The sequence below is a fragment of the Pezoporus flaviventris genome, unplaced genomic scaffold (assembly GCF_033815535.1).
Source record: "Pezoporus flaviventris isolate CSIRO_AGI_PZ_B2104156 unplaced genomic scaffold, CSIRO_AGI_Pfla_v1 ptg000007l, whole genome shotgun sequence".
Taxonomy (NCBI): Eukaryota; Metazoa; Chordata; class Aves; order Psittaciformes; family Psittacidae; genus Pezoporus; species Pezoporus flaviventris.
Genome location: NW_026892555.1, coordinates 68,920,461 through 68,935,983, shown reverse-complemented (window position 1 = coordinate 68,935,983; position 15,523 = coordinate 68,920,461).

Below are 15,523 nucleotides of genomic sequence, written 5' to 3'. Positions count from 1 at the left end.
TGGCTCAATTATTAGTGAAACAGTCGGAAGATACTAATCTTCCTTAATCTACTGAATTGACTAAATTGGCACAGGAGCTGAAGAGCTGCCAAATTTGAACTGGTTTCAAAAAATCCTCTGTTGCTTGCAGAGATCAGGATTTATTTGCTTATTTTGAAATATCCTGTGGTTAGATCCAGTAATTACAGGAGAGAAACTCTCAAAATCATAGGGAAAAACAGCCAACAAAATACTCTCAAGACACAAAATGAAAGAACCCTTTGAATCAAAAAGTGGCTTCACAGCTCTCCAATGTTAACATCTTACATTAAACTGTTAGCTGCATGAATAAGCACCCTGAAAAAAAATGCAGCTTGATTTCAGACATGTCAGGGGCTGCCTCTTTATTGCATTATGCCCAAATCTGACCATTCAGAATGACTTTTTTTTCTCTTTGCAAATCATGATGCTTAATCACACAGTTAAATTTTCACCAGCTTAAGTAAGGGCAGCAAAACCAGGTCTTATGTTGAATTTCCTTTCAAAAGAAACAGCTAAATGAAGGAGGAAATAGTTTTCAGACAGGACACTCCCTGAATGGCTTTAAACCACAGTGCTGCTGAATTTGGGCAATATTGCCTACAGAGGCTAAGCTGAATTAAATCATCCATCCAATTTTTGGCTTCTTTTTTTTTTTTTTTTTGATGTTTATCCTGTTCCAGAAAGCTTTTCTATTCCCACCATTTCCAATCCCAGAGCTTCAATGCCAGCTGCTATGAAACAACTACAAGCTGAAAGAACGTTGTGCCTTCCACATGAGACTATCTGAGCTACATGACCATAGTTCTGGGTAGGAAGCGGCTTGGTACTCCCCAGATGTGGGTAGGAGTAGAAAATAGATTGATGATTTGCCCAGGTAACCAAAACGAATCTGCCATCTCTTCGCCAGTCTCCTTCAGCATGGCATGAGCTTGCAGTAAGAATGGAAATAAAATCTCAAATTTGGGTTTCTGCATATACTCTCAAAATTATTTGCATGAACTTAACCACATATTACCTTCCAGCATAAGAAAATCTACACAAATGGCAAATAGTTAAAGAGTGCATTTTCCCATTCCGTCATAAAATGGTACATTAGTGTGTCACATAGGAATCACGGGAGGCAGGTAAACGATAGAATAAGTTTGTGTGTGGTATTAAGACATTGAGAATCGAGAAATTCATCATAATGAAGTGAAGCACTGATAAATGCTGCTTATGGAACATAGAAGTATGAAGAATTAAATTTCTTTCATTACAGCTCTCCCACAATATTCAGACAGAAAATAAAGTTTCTGACCCTAGAATCTGACTGTTTGCAAAACACTAAAATAAGATTCAGAATTTTCATTTCTTCTACCTGTACTGCAATGCTCTGAGAAGGACACTCACCCTGCAGACAATACTGTGACAACACCCTCTCTAAAAAGGATTTGTGGTCTAACCTGCTTACGAAGTAAGAACTGGTGCATTTTCAAAGTCCTTCTGTACCACAGGCAATATACATGTAGTTGCCCTGCAGCCCTTGTGCTTACAGGCACTGTTGGCAGCCCTGTTACCAGCAAGAGCAGGTAAAACCCTCTGATGTAAGACCTCTGGTTGTATCAACTGCCCTCACTAATTCTTAATTACTGTCTAAATCCTAAATTGATTATTTTTAAACTATTATTATCATCGAGTTCTCACAATAGAACTACAGATACAGTTAGTAATATTTTCTAGCATTTCAGAAATAGAAGAACCTCGTGAATGCTCTCTAACTTTACAGCTGAACTGGTTTTAAAGTGGAAATCACATGTCTAGCTGTTTAGTTTGCACCAAATCTCATAAAATCCTGACCTCTGAAGACAGCTCAGAGGAGATAATTTTACTTTTCTTTTTTTTTTTCTTTTTTTTTGTTTGTTTGTTTTTAACTGGGGGAAGAGAGCACAGAAATGTACTCACTATACCCTGTAACCACACGCAGTTTTTGTAGACTTTATATGCCCACACAGAATATGGAGAATTAATAAATCTTCTTCATCACAGGAATTGAATCAGCTAAAGTAGATCTAGCTTTAATTTCCCCCACATTACTTAAAAAAAACCACTACAATAACATCTATAAAGACAACCAAAAAGTTTTGCGTAAAGGCTAATATGAAATAAGAATAAATTTTCTAAAGTGAGAAATCTCAAGTGACTTGTTCAGACAAAACTACATGGAGGATAACTGTCCCTGTTCTTGCCTACTGTATCCTTGCCAGTGGGCCCTTGCTTCCTGGCTTGATTTCAGATGAATCAATGACTTCAATTTGCATCAAATGCTAACCAGTCTTCTCTTGTCCCTAAAAAGGTTACATTCCTTGTTTGTGAAAATTGGCTCAATAACTCTCAGCAGTCTCTTTTTCTCAATCTGAGAATTTTCTCAGTCCATAGGTTTCCAGACCTCTCCAACGAGGCTGTCCTCTATAGCCTATGAAAGTCTCTCTCTTTTTCCCTCAGCAATAGTTTCCACAGGAGAAATCCCACCTTCCTTGCACAGGCACTAAAATGATTGTCTTTAATTTTTAATTTAAAGGAGCACATCACCTGAACAATGAAGCGTAAAATTCCATTTTTTATTTTCCACAAAACAAAAGGTCCATATTTTCCCATACACTGCTATTACTAGCATCCAGATGCTTGAAACTTTTTTCTTTTAAGACCTTGCAGAATAACCTATCTTGCTTTTTTATCTTCATGCCTTATTAGACCCTAAAAGAATAGATACATGTTGGATTTTCCCCCATAATTAGTTTTCAGGCTCAGACTTGTTCATGATATTCACCATAACAAGTGATGCAGTTTCATAAATGACTGAAACTATCATTCTGAAATCAAGCTTCAATGGCTGTATCAAACAATTGTTTCTTTTAATACACAACACAAAAAACACCTTGCAATTTGTTTTTTTCAATATTCGTACCAGGAAGTCATCCTTTGAGAAGTGAGAGATAATGATTGATAGCCACTAAAAAATGAAACTTCCTACTACATCTTTTTGATTTTCAAATATAAATCCATATTTTTCAGTTTCTACTAAAGATGAGCTTTATGTATTTGTTGACTAAGTGCAAATTCTAGTATTTTGTTTGTTTGTTTTTAATTGTTGAGTATGCTACTTGAGTAAATAAATAAAAATAGAGTTGCATGGCTATCTCCTAGCCTTCTCCAGCCCATACTTGCATGCCCATCAATGTTACTGAAGACAGGAATTCAAGGTCTAGACCAGTTCTGATGACAACAGATCAAAAACTAGGAACTGACTAAAGAGCTGCGTGATGGCTCCTGTCCTGATAAAGCAATAACTGTAATTTATTCAACACAGTACTCTTTTTAGGGGGTTGAATAGGAGTTGAAGTTGATAAAATTGCAGGAACATATGAAGAACATAAAGCATGTCTTTGGTTAGGTAAGAGATGATCTGAGGTGGTTTCTGAGAGACCTCAACAGATGGGCTGTTGGAGGCAAATGTGGAATGGATTACAATACGGGAAAGTGGAAAATTGTGACTATGCAAAGAGTGGACAAAGTCCCTCAACTGTTTTCATCAGTGATATAGAGATACTGTCATGACCGTCAACCGAAGACAGGCAGTACGATCAAAAGCTTATCTGAATTATTAGGTGACCAGGGATTTATTTGAAGTTATAAATCCGCACACTCCATTAGTCCAGTTTTACAGAGCAACTCCAGGAAAGTCAATGACTTTTAAGAGGATCAAGGTGTCATAGCACAGTAGAGAATAGGGCCTTTCAATGCCCCTTGCACTCTTAAAGTCAGGCAGGTTGGGGAACTATGTTTCAGACTGGAGAAAGTGTGGTTTGATGAGTTGGGCTTTGGCACATGGTGAGCCTTTTTGCAAGGAAGTATTTTACTGCAGTTTAACTTTTATTGTAAGGCATGACACATCCTTTCCAGCTAATTGCTCTATTTCAGCTTTTCAAATGAACAGATCTTTCTCTCATGTTTCAGCTCATATATTGTAATGATATTACTGTTACTGTTAAAGGTGACCTGAAAATGATTTAAAATGATTTGCTTCTTTCTTCTTCATTCGTTTATAAAGAATAAAAATGCCTAAGAGATTCTAGACTATTCCTAAAGCATATTCACCCCCCTACACACCACAACTCCTATTTTTACTTTATATGTGTCATCTCTAACATTATAGCTTTACCCAAGTTAGGACTGCACATGATACATCCCTAACAGCCATTTTAGGTTGGAAAAGTAATAAAGATTTTGGGACAAGTCTCAGCTTTTTACCATGATCTGCTGTACTGGATCTTATGAGTGTTGTGCTACTCTGGGGTACTATCTGAATTTCATCAAGCCTGAAACCCTGAAGTCATTCTACTCACTTGTTAGACTCTCTATTTTGTGATGGATGATTTTGGTGTGGATTTGCCTCAGACAGAAGCCAAGAGGGAAGAGATGCTGTCAGAAGACCTGCAAGCATCTGCTGAAGAGCAGTCAAGTGGAGCACTCATGTACAAACGTATCAACATATCAACGTTCAAAACAACAACAAAACAAACACAAAGCCAGCCAAACAAAAAACAAAACCCAATTTACACCACAAGATAATACCTGTGAGCTTAATTAAGACTTTTGGGTTGATTGATTTTTTCTTTTTTCTTTTTTTTTTTTAGGAAAGAGATTTGGATGCACTTCAAGAAAAAAAAAAGTAAAAAATAAACAAAAAAAAAACAAAAAAAAAACAAAAAAAAAAACAACCCAAAACAAAACCCACAGTTTTAAAAAGACTGCTATGCAAAGATGTTCTCTTGCCCAAAGCCAGGTCAGAGAAGCAGCTGCATCTGGGAGTGGCAAGTACTCCTTAATCTTTCATTTTACGTGCAGAATAAAGAGATCACACCAACTTCTAAAACACCCGAGCAACAGTTTTGTTCTGCAAAGAACAGAGTTCTCTTTTTCATATGTGTGAAACTGAAGCATTTACAAGATGTAAAGTCCCTACTGGGAGTGTAATGTGAAAATCCACTCAGCGGTGCATGTTTCTCTAGGAAGCTAAAGTGCTAGCAACTTGATTAACTTAACTTCTCTTTTCCCACTGTCCCCATTCCACCTGGCGGGTGCGGAGGGAGCTAGTGTTTCACCAGCCTACGCAGTTCGCAGGGAAAACCACGGGCCCTCCAGAGGTCGAAAAACGAAACAATAATTAATTTAATTATAAACTTCCCTAAAACTGTGTCAGGAGAAACAAAAGTCTGGGCAAGTTCTTATTCTTATAAAAGATCAGAGGTAGAAGGAGAAAAAGGAAGGAAATAAAATGGAGATATAGAATCACCAGACCCTGGATCCAGCAATGTCTTCTAGGTCAACAGATTAAAATACTTTTAGCTGTAATCCTTTTAATTGTAGTCCTTTCAGTTGTAGACCTTGTAGTCAGTGATTCTGCTGGGGTCCAGTGTGGAGGGACACACTATACGGATGCAGGGCAGCTGCCTTTTGATAGGGTCAGGCTCTCCTGGACCCCTCCCAGAGGTAAGACCAGTCTCAAGGGTATCAGGTAAACCTCGAGACCCAGTTCACGCTGTTCCTGGCAGCCACTGCAGTGTCTATGCGCTGTCTCGGGGCAGGTTGTTGCAGGGGCAGTTGATCTTCACGGCCTCAGGGCAGACAACACAGGAAACAATTCCCCAACTTTGTAGAGCAGGATCCTTGCTCTGACCCCCCTGCAGTCTGCCAAAGAGACAATACCCTGCTCACTATTAACAGGTGTTCAGCCTCCCTCACCTCCTTCTGTCTTTTGTGTTGTTTTGAGGCACACATGAAATAAAAAAAGGGTCTCTTGACTGTCATACCCATCATCTCTAAAACATGAGAACATTCTGAAATGTACAGTGAAACATCTTTGTACAAAAAGGATTTTATTCTGTGCAAAACCATTATTTTGGTAGAGCAAGCTATGCATGCTGTAATCATGGTGTATCACAAGAGTGTGAGGCTACTGCACTCAGGGACTATTCAAAAATCCAAAGCTGGGCAAAGATCAAAAACCACCTTCAGTTGCATAGAGGTGTTGCAGAGATGATTGGACAAAAAGGTTAAACCACTGGAGTCCTGAGTTAATTGATGTATACAGTATGGTTGGTACCACTAGTAAAAATTACCACACCGTTTTCTCAAGGTTCAGACTTATACCATTTAAAAAACCCTCTATCTTATATTCAGAGCAACATAGCACTGCTCTGAAAATAAGAAAAACCCTGAGAAATATTATTCATGGTGTGGGTCAGGATAGATAAAATTTAGATTCTTGGCTCAAGAACAGGTCCTATCAGTTTCTAATAAGCTTATACTGTCATGCCACAGTTTAAGTTGTGCATCCTGTAAAACATCTCTCTTGACATTTTCCAGAGGGAAAATAAAGCTTTAGCAGCTTTTGACACTGTGTCCCATAAGATCCTTATGGACTAACTGATGAAGTTTAGGCTAGGTAAGTGGACAGTAAGACAGGACTGAAACAGCTAGGATCAAACCATTGTGATCACTTGGGCCAAATTCAGCTAGAGTTCAGCCACCAGCTGCATGTCTCAGCATTTGATAATGAGTCCATTGCCGTTATAAGGTTTCGCTAATGACCTTGATGATAAGACAGGGTAGCCTGTGTCTTGAAACCAAGCAAACACTAAAAAGAAAGCTAAGATTCAGTTCAATGAGAGGAAATTGAAAGTATGCATCAGAAAATAATTAAGTCTGAAGTTTATTAGGTGTTTGAATTTTTAATACAACAAAATTTCTTATTAAAAAAAAAGAAGACAAGCTTTATTTCTGTGGTTTGTGTTTTTAAATGTGATGCTTATGTACCTGTATGAAACATTTCACAGCTATTCTAGGAGTCAGAGACTAAATTGTAAGTTAGAAATAGTGGCTATTTAATACTTCTTACCTGGTTAATGAATTAGAAGCACAACACACCCACCTCTCCATAATTAGTACAGGTAATAACTACCACTAGGCAAATTTCCTCTTATCCTTACCAAAATAACTAATAATTTGGGGGGTTTTCTTTTTTCTTTTTTATAACCACTAGTAAATATAATTTATTATTAAAACTGTAAAATAGCAGAAAAGCCTCCTTTAAGACACATTGATGGGATTTACTGGAGATGGTGAATTTTGTTAACAATTGGTTTTACTCCAATATGGACCTTTTATACTTCAAAACCCTGGGGAAGTCAGATGCATTCATAATAATGACTAAAAAACTGAGAAAACACTTTTTTGCAACCATTTAAATAAGTGTTACTAGTTTCTTTTTTGAAGTTTAATTAGTTTTCCAAATGCCTTCTTCAAAACCTCGGATAGCCTGCCATCACTGCTGGAAGATATTATTTCCTTAAACTATTTATGGGATTATACCAATAGCAGAGATCATTTGTCATTGAAGGGATAAGACTAGACACAAAAATATAGTGCCGGCAAGCATATTTCAACAACAATACACAGGAGGGTAAATGTATAATGCAACTTTGAACACACTTTTTTTTTTAATCTCCCTCTATTTATAATCTGTTTTCTTCCTGACACTGGTAATATGATTCTTAGACAGACCTGGATTGCATTATGCAAAGAGTGATTGGAAAGATGCAAGCTTTTGTTTGTTGGAGTGTTTCCACGTATTTATTTTTGACAAGGTCAAAAACCTCTTTTAATTCAACTTTACACTTGGCCGATGCTGTAAAGTAGCTGTATGCTTTGACATAAAATAACCCACAGACATCAGCATCAAGTAATAAACATTTTAAAGCATTCCTTCTAATAACTGAATTCAGGACAGCAACTGAGCAGAAATATCCATCTCTGTCAAAAGCTGTGCTTCTGAAGTGTTCTGTTAATCATTTGTAAGCACTGAGCATACAACTCACCTAAGCCTAAATCTATCGTTTGCAGTTTAGATGAACAGTAATTCAAACAAAGACACATTTTAGAAAGCGTTACAGAACAAACCTTTAGAACATTCCCTTATAAAAAAAAAAACAGAAACAAACCAAAACACAAAAAACTAACAAATACCCACAACTTAAACTACAAGAAAACACACACAATCCCTCCCCCCCACCAAAAAAAAAAACAAAACAACACACCCCAAACCCAGAAACTGATCATTAAAAGAAACACACTAAAAATGAGCTCCTTTTCTTAATTCCCACCCTTAGCATCTGTTAGGAAAAGTTGTGTGGTGGATAAGACATGGAAAGTCAGAAGTGAAGAAGTTGAAATCCTTCCAAATCAGCACTTTCAGTTCAGAGACTCCACAAACACAGCTAAACCAAGCCATCAATCTCTGCATTTGCCAACAGAAATTCTCTACTCATTGCAGAAGTGCTGAATTTTTGTAATTGTGCCCATCTGCTTTCTTTAGGCTCTTACCTGGGCACATCCACCTGTGCCATTTCTAAAAGCAAGTAGTGCACAAAGTATCTATGGATACACAATAGGTCTGTGTGGGCTTTGTTTTCATATCTGAACTCAAAGCAATGCTATCGTATCAATACATAGTAAGAATAATCCATCACAATCATTAAAGAGAATGTGTCCTTGGACATTTTTCTATTCCTTTCCTGTTTCTCTGATTTAGCAAAGACTTTGGTAGAAGTGATATTTTTTAATTAGAATTCAATAATAAATTATGCAACTGGCATCTGAAAACTCGGCAGTAGTCATTTGCATGACAGAACACTTATAATAGCAGCACTTATTTTTCAGCAAGGTCAAAAAATCTCCATAATTTCTGCACCAAGTCTAGCTGGTGATGAATTGGGGCAGTATAATTTCATGGTAAAACTCCTACATTAACAAAGAATATACATTTCATTATACCTGTAGAAGTGATGCAAAATGCACACTGAGGAGGACAACTGAGGAAAAAGAACAATAACAGAAAACTCTTTCATCTACTGCTTCCAAAAGACTGACTTTTCTTATATCCTCTGAGACACTGCTATTTGCTTTATATTGCAGTTCTATTGGGGAAAAAAAAGTATTCACTAAATATTATCTTCACCTTTTACCTTTAAATATTACTTTCATAACCATTAAATCAACTGATTATTCATAATAAATCTGGATCCGGACCTTGCAATCTCAATTTTCCTTTCGCTACCAAGAGTCCTTCCAGTTGAGTGCATACCATTTCCTAAGCGTGTCCTTTGGTACATATTATATTTTAGCTGTCCTATGGTCTAAATTGTTGGCTTGGTTTTAATTTTCCTGATGTTATTTAGAAAAAAACAAAGCATAATAGTATTACAGATGTCATTCTTAGCCCATAAACCAGTATTGCATCGAGAACACACCTAAGACAAAGCTGCTATTTTTAAAGAAAAAGCATTAGCTTGGTTTGTTGTTTTGTTTACCTAATGAATAGGGTGGGAATAGTCTTTCAGAATTTATAATGTGTGGGAAAGCATTAATGAGTTACAAAGAAAAGGGTTATTCAAATACACTGGTTGCTAGCTCACCTACGTTCTTCTTTCAGATAATAAAAGTAACACACAACTCAAATTCTACAACTTCAATTAAAGTAGTCCTTAGTTTTAGTATTGAAATTTTAAACTTCTTAAGAGAGTTTTCTTTTTAAGTTTTTAAGTTTATCTTTTTTAAGATACTTTTCATGGATCTACCTTTTTCATCTCAATGGAGGTCCAAAAGCCTATCCTCTCTGCATGTAATCTTTCATTAAATGGAAAATCAATAGCCAGCTCTGTGCACTGCTTGATTAGAGCAACAGACTTGCTTCCCGCAGAGAGGTGTCTGAGAAGCAAAGTTGTGTGTTTCAGTCTGAGCATGCAGAAAGGCTTCGGTACATATGACCACAGCTCCCACATCTCAAAACTGAGCTTATGCACCTACCAGCGCCAAAAATGTTCTCAATTTTGGCTCCACCTTTCAGACTTCCCTAATTCTTCTTTTTTCTCTCCATTTTGCTACTGAAGTGTGGTTCATAGATGGGAAAGATAAAGAAGAGGGAATCATTGGATGAAATGAAACATTTTAAATTCCTGTAAATTACTTCAGAAACCATTTTTAATTCTGAGGTAACGAATTCTGAAGTAGTAAAAGAAGCAGTAAAGTAGAATTCAACACTAGCCTATATGATATGCACCCCAACCTTTGTATTAGGGTTCTTTCCCTTTAATTGTATTACAAAAGTAGTCTTCTGTTTGATACGCAGTTCTCCATACAGCAGCTGCACATCTTAGAATACTTGTTCATCTACTGTGCATAACAATCAGATTTAGATAATGAAGAGGCTGGAAGAGGCAAATGAGAAAAGCAAAAATGCACAGGTTCTGTACCTCTGTACCAGAATACTTGACCGGTCTTGCATAGTCTCCCACATTCACCCACATTAACTGTATTACTTCTCTTCCTTTCCTAGGAAAATCATAAAATAAAGACTTCTTCTTCCTTGAAGAAATTGATATTGTTTTCACCCTTAAAAGGGAATGCATAAGTGGCACCTTAAACCTAGCACACAGCTAGCTACAATTCCTTAAAATACAAGTAATTCTCAATTTTACATTCCACCCACTGTGCAGCAACTTTACAGCACATCCCACAGAAGCCTGCACTTAGGTTAGCACAAGGAAGATTTTCAAGTCCAAAATATTATGGATATTTAGGTACACATAGAATGAGGTCTTAAAAGATTCTACATTATTCGTTACTTTAGTAACTTTTAATCAAGGAACTCATCAAGAAAGTAAGGAAAGGCCAGTCCAGTCAACCTGGTGCTGATTAACACACAGATGTGTTAGCACGCACTTTCTCAAGAGGTTTTGCTTGGATTTGAGAGCAAAATTATTCCTAGCATCGAGCCATGTGTATGTACCTTTTTTTTTCCTGTTGAAAGCTCAAGCTAGCAACTGTGATTAGAAAATGAAATGCAAATACTTATGATGAAAAAAGATGAGGGGAACAGTTTCATGATTTCTCACTGACATTAGCAGGCCTACAAAGAACAGTGCAATTACAGTGGATTAGGTTAGCAATGCTAGGTACAAGTGGGAGATCTTTGCTAAGCAAATTTTCTGGTTTGATAATTTCATACCACATGAGCATGGGCACTTTCCAGACCAAAAGTTTCTCTCAGCTCCATAAGGACAAAATTCTAACATGCTACATGACTAAAGACAAAAGAAAAAAAAAAAAGAGATAAAATAGGATTCTCTTCTCCTAAGCTTTTAGGCACCTTGAAGATACTGGCTATATAAAAATACATTTGAAATGTTAATCATATTTACTGGCATAACCTCTTCAAGTCACAAGATTATGTAAAAGACAATGCATACAAGAAAGTTATTATCTCATGACAGTTATACAAAAAATCTTTTCAGGCATATCTAAGAGTGTAAAAAACGTTAGGAAATGGGAAAGGTAATAACCAGTGGCTAAAGCAAGGCTTCAGTGTTGTTCTGTCTGTAGCTTAGCAGGGTTCAGACATTACTGAACACTTACCTACTTGCCACTGCTTCCCTTTCAAGTTACCACTTCATCCCAATAGCATAGCATAAACAGAGGTACAGTTGCTCCCTGACCCCTCCACCCAGTAAGTTGACAGAACCAAACATACACAATTCTGATAGTAAGGTGGTTGCTGGGCTGATGGGAAAGAAGTATTCCTCCTGGGATTTTGACTTATCCAGGCATAGAGCAGCAGTACCCACCTGTGCTCAGCTACACCCACGGAGGGACTTCTGACCCCACTCTTGCAGGAAATAATCCTGCTTTTCTCCCAGTCACACCAGTCTCTGCCATCCAAAGCCTAGTTTCAGTGCAGCACAACTTCACAACCTTGGTTCAGACTTCTGTGAAAAACTTCTAAAAAAGCATCACTGTTGCTTCTTGAAAGCAGGAGTGATGAGAAAACAGAGTAGAGCCATACAAGGTAAGAAAGTTAAAATTAGAGACAGATGCTAGAGTGCTGAGATAAAGGTAAGCAGTAGCTCAAAGATTCTGCAGGAAAAAACTAACACAAATGGCACAACATGCAGCAGTGATGTTCAGCCTGGTCCAGGGAGACTAATCTCCCTCTCTGGCTGATGACTGCAAGGCTAACCAGGCTCTTTGTTGCCTGTGGTTATCTCCGTCTCACACTGTCAATGCCTTCCATACCAGGAAAAAAAAAAAAAAAAAAATCGTTTGCAGATAAGAAAGACTGATAAAATGCATACAGTACTTTTATTTCCTTTTGTTCTACAATTGTTCCCCTCTTTAAAGACACAAAACCTGCTATCTCCAAATGTAAATCTTGAAATATAAACAGGTCATTCTTTTGTCTTTCAGATAAAATATAGTGAATGCCCTAAAAATATGAGGACTTCATTCCTCCCCTCTTTTTTTAAAGTGCTTTAAGTGTTTCTCAAGATAAAGCAATAAAGTTTTATTCTTTTCACAATTTGTTTTTTGGTCTGCTGAGAGAAAACAAAATGTTTGCAATATTTACCCCAAATTAGCTGCAATAACATGGTCTAAATAAAGACTGTTTCACAGCAGTCTATTACAAATAAGAACTATTTACAGTATTTTATGTGCTCCACTGTTATCCTCAACTCTTCCCCTCCTTCAGAAACCGAGCTCGCAATCTGCGTTGCTTTTTAATTTATGAAACCCTATCTGAAGGAGCACAGAACTAACTTTGTCACAGTACCCTACTATAAAGGTCCAAATCAAGCCTAAATAGCTCATTGGATCCACAACATGGCACACAAGAAAACGGTGAGCTAGGATAACCTCTAGCACATCTGATTGCCTGGCCCAAATTAGACAATAACACATTTACAGCTGATGGAACAAAGAAACAGCCTTTGGCAAGCATCTGGAGAGCTGTCTCAGCTCCTATTTGAAAATGATCAAAGCTACTCTGAATGCTTTTGGTATCAAAAGTGATTTATAGATTGTTTTCATCTGAGTTGTCAAACATGAAAACATTATACTTACAGGATTTCTAAAAGGTGTGGGGCACTAAACAGTTATTAAGGATGCAAAAATAGATACAAACCTGTGTGAAGGAAGAAAAGCATACCTCCACATCCCTTCCTCTATACAGACTCCAAACCATTCACGACACATTTAAATGTATGGCATGTTACATATCAGGTATGATAGACCATTTTTATATCAACCTTCAGCTGTTTCCCTGGGTCTCTTAAAGGTAAAAATCTATACTCTCCCTTACAGACCTCCCAAACATTACACAATTCTTGCTTGCCTGCATCCATCCATCTATCCTAAACCAATCCAAGATTTTTATTCCTCATTGCCTAGCAAGCTTCTTCCAAAGGCAGAAATGCAACATGGTCCTTGTACACCAAGTGCTCCCCTAGTCTTCTTTCTCACATTCTCTGGGTAGACAGAGACTGTAGAGACTGGGATTCCCCTGGAGAAGTTTCTTTTTCAATACCCAACTACCCACAGCTGCCTTGCATAACTGGCAAACCTAGCCTTCCCTAAGGAAAAGCAAGAGCATTTCTCTGCCAAAGATGCTGGTGTCACTGCCCACTGCCAAGATGAAAGGATAGCTTGGCTCTCAATGAATAGCTGGAAGATGCCCTCTCCCAGTCAGACATCACTCCAGCTGACATTCCCAACAAGTCACAGCTTTTGGTGTCCATAATCTATCCCCCAGTATCAGGCTGGCAAAATTAATTGCCTGCAAGATACATTTTTCCTGAGATGTATGAGCAAAAAACAACAAAAACAAAAATAGAAAAACAGGAATAGAAAACACTGGTTGGACACTTGAAATAAAGGCCAAAGCCAGGTATGTCCAGATGTTTCTCATGCCTCTACAAGTTATAGTCCACATTTCCTTCCCTCAGGGTATTTACAGATTGTTCTTGTTCTCTTCTACTCTGTTGAATATTCTCGAAAATAGCAAAGAATATGTGCTACTGTGTGCATATACATGCATGAGTACTTCAGAGTAAAACCCAAAAACTGAACTCTCCTTCACAGCATGGCAGTTATCATCACAGTCTGATAGCTTAGAAATGTAGATGTTCTGTGCAAAGCCAATTCGTGTAAAAATTAAAGTGTTATGCACAACCCAAAGGGGTATGTCATAACATCATCCATAATCAACAGTCAAAAGCATAATGCACAAGTTGAAATGTTTTATGGAAGAAGCAGCTAGGAAGATACTCAGGGAGTGCTATGTATGGTAATGTAAGATCAAGTATTCCAGTGCAATGCTCAGTGTATGGGTTCAAAGTGAAAATGCACAGGGCATTCTTACATCCTTCTCATTTCAAGTAAAGTTAGGTTTTAGCCAATATTCTGGATTGAATCCTGAGTAGATAAGCCTATGACTCACAACAAAACAGGAATGTTTTGTATAAAAGTTTTGAAAAGAGACATAGACAACAACAAAAACAAATCCCATAATTTGCATTTTCAGCTTTGTCAATGGCTTTTAAGGTCTCCTTTTTTTCTTTTTTTTTTTTTTTAAATAGTCAATAAATTCTCCTCCCAGATTAAACCTGAAATTTTAGGTGAAATGTTTTTCACAAAACCATGTATGTAGTGACAGAACAAGGGGTAATGGCTTTAAACTGAAAGAGGGTAGATTTAAGTCAGATATTAGGAAGAAATTCCTTACTCTAAGAGCGGTGAGAACCTGGAACAGGTTGCCTGTAGAAGTTATGGCTGCCCAATCCCAGGAAGTGTTCAAGGCCAGGCTGGATGGGGCTTTGAGCAACCTAGTCTAAGTGAAAAGGTGTTACTGCCCATGGCAGGAGGCGTTGGAATTAGATTTCAGAGGGTTTTGTTCGTTAGTTTGTTTTAATCCCCCTGGAAGTAGCTTTCATGAGAAGTTCCTGTTACACCACAGGTCTTATCACAGGTAAATCTGAACTCAGGGCCCACAGATCAGTGAAAAGGTCTTTTGCTAAATCTTGAAAGTTTGTGATAACCTAAAGAAAAGCCTTAGCCATCACCACATGATTATTTACATCCAGACAGCCTGAAATTTAATTGCTCTCAACACTCCAGTAAGAAGCAAGTATTGCATGCATTAGGTTATTGTTTAAGAAGCATTTACTAAAATTTCTTGGACACCATAGTGTATCAATATTGATTTCTTACCTATGCATTTTGTCTCCTTTTAATAGATTGCTTATGTAGCCAGCCCAATAACCTAGGAAGTGCGTGATCCACACTGAAAAAAGGAGAGCAGTGGAGAGATTTGTCACCTAGATCAACAAGGGATTAACAGTGCCATTGAATCATTTCGCAGAATGGCTTTGAGTAAATAGATCTACACTGGGAATGATAAATGCTTTTTTATTAAGAGAGTACTGAGATATCATTTTGAAAAATGCTACTTTCAGAGGGAAGATGACTGAAACGCTTACAGTGAAAGATTTTGTGAACAGATCAAAAAGAAATTCTTGAGCTTTTAAATCAGTCCTTGAAATACAATTAAATTACTAGGGATTCTTTGGGAGTT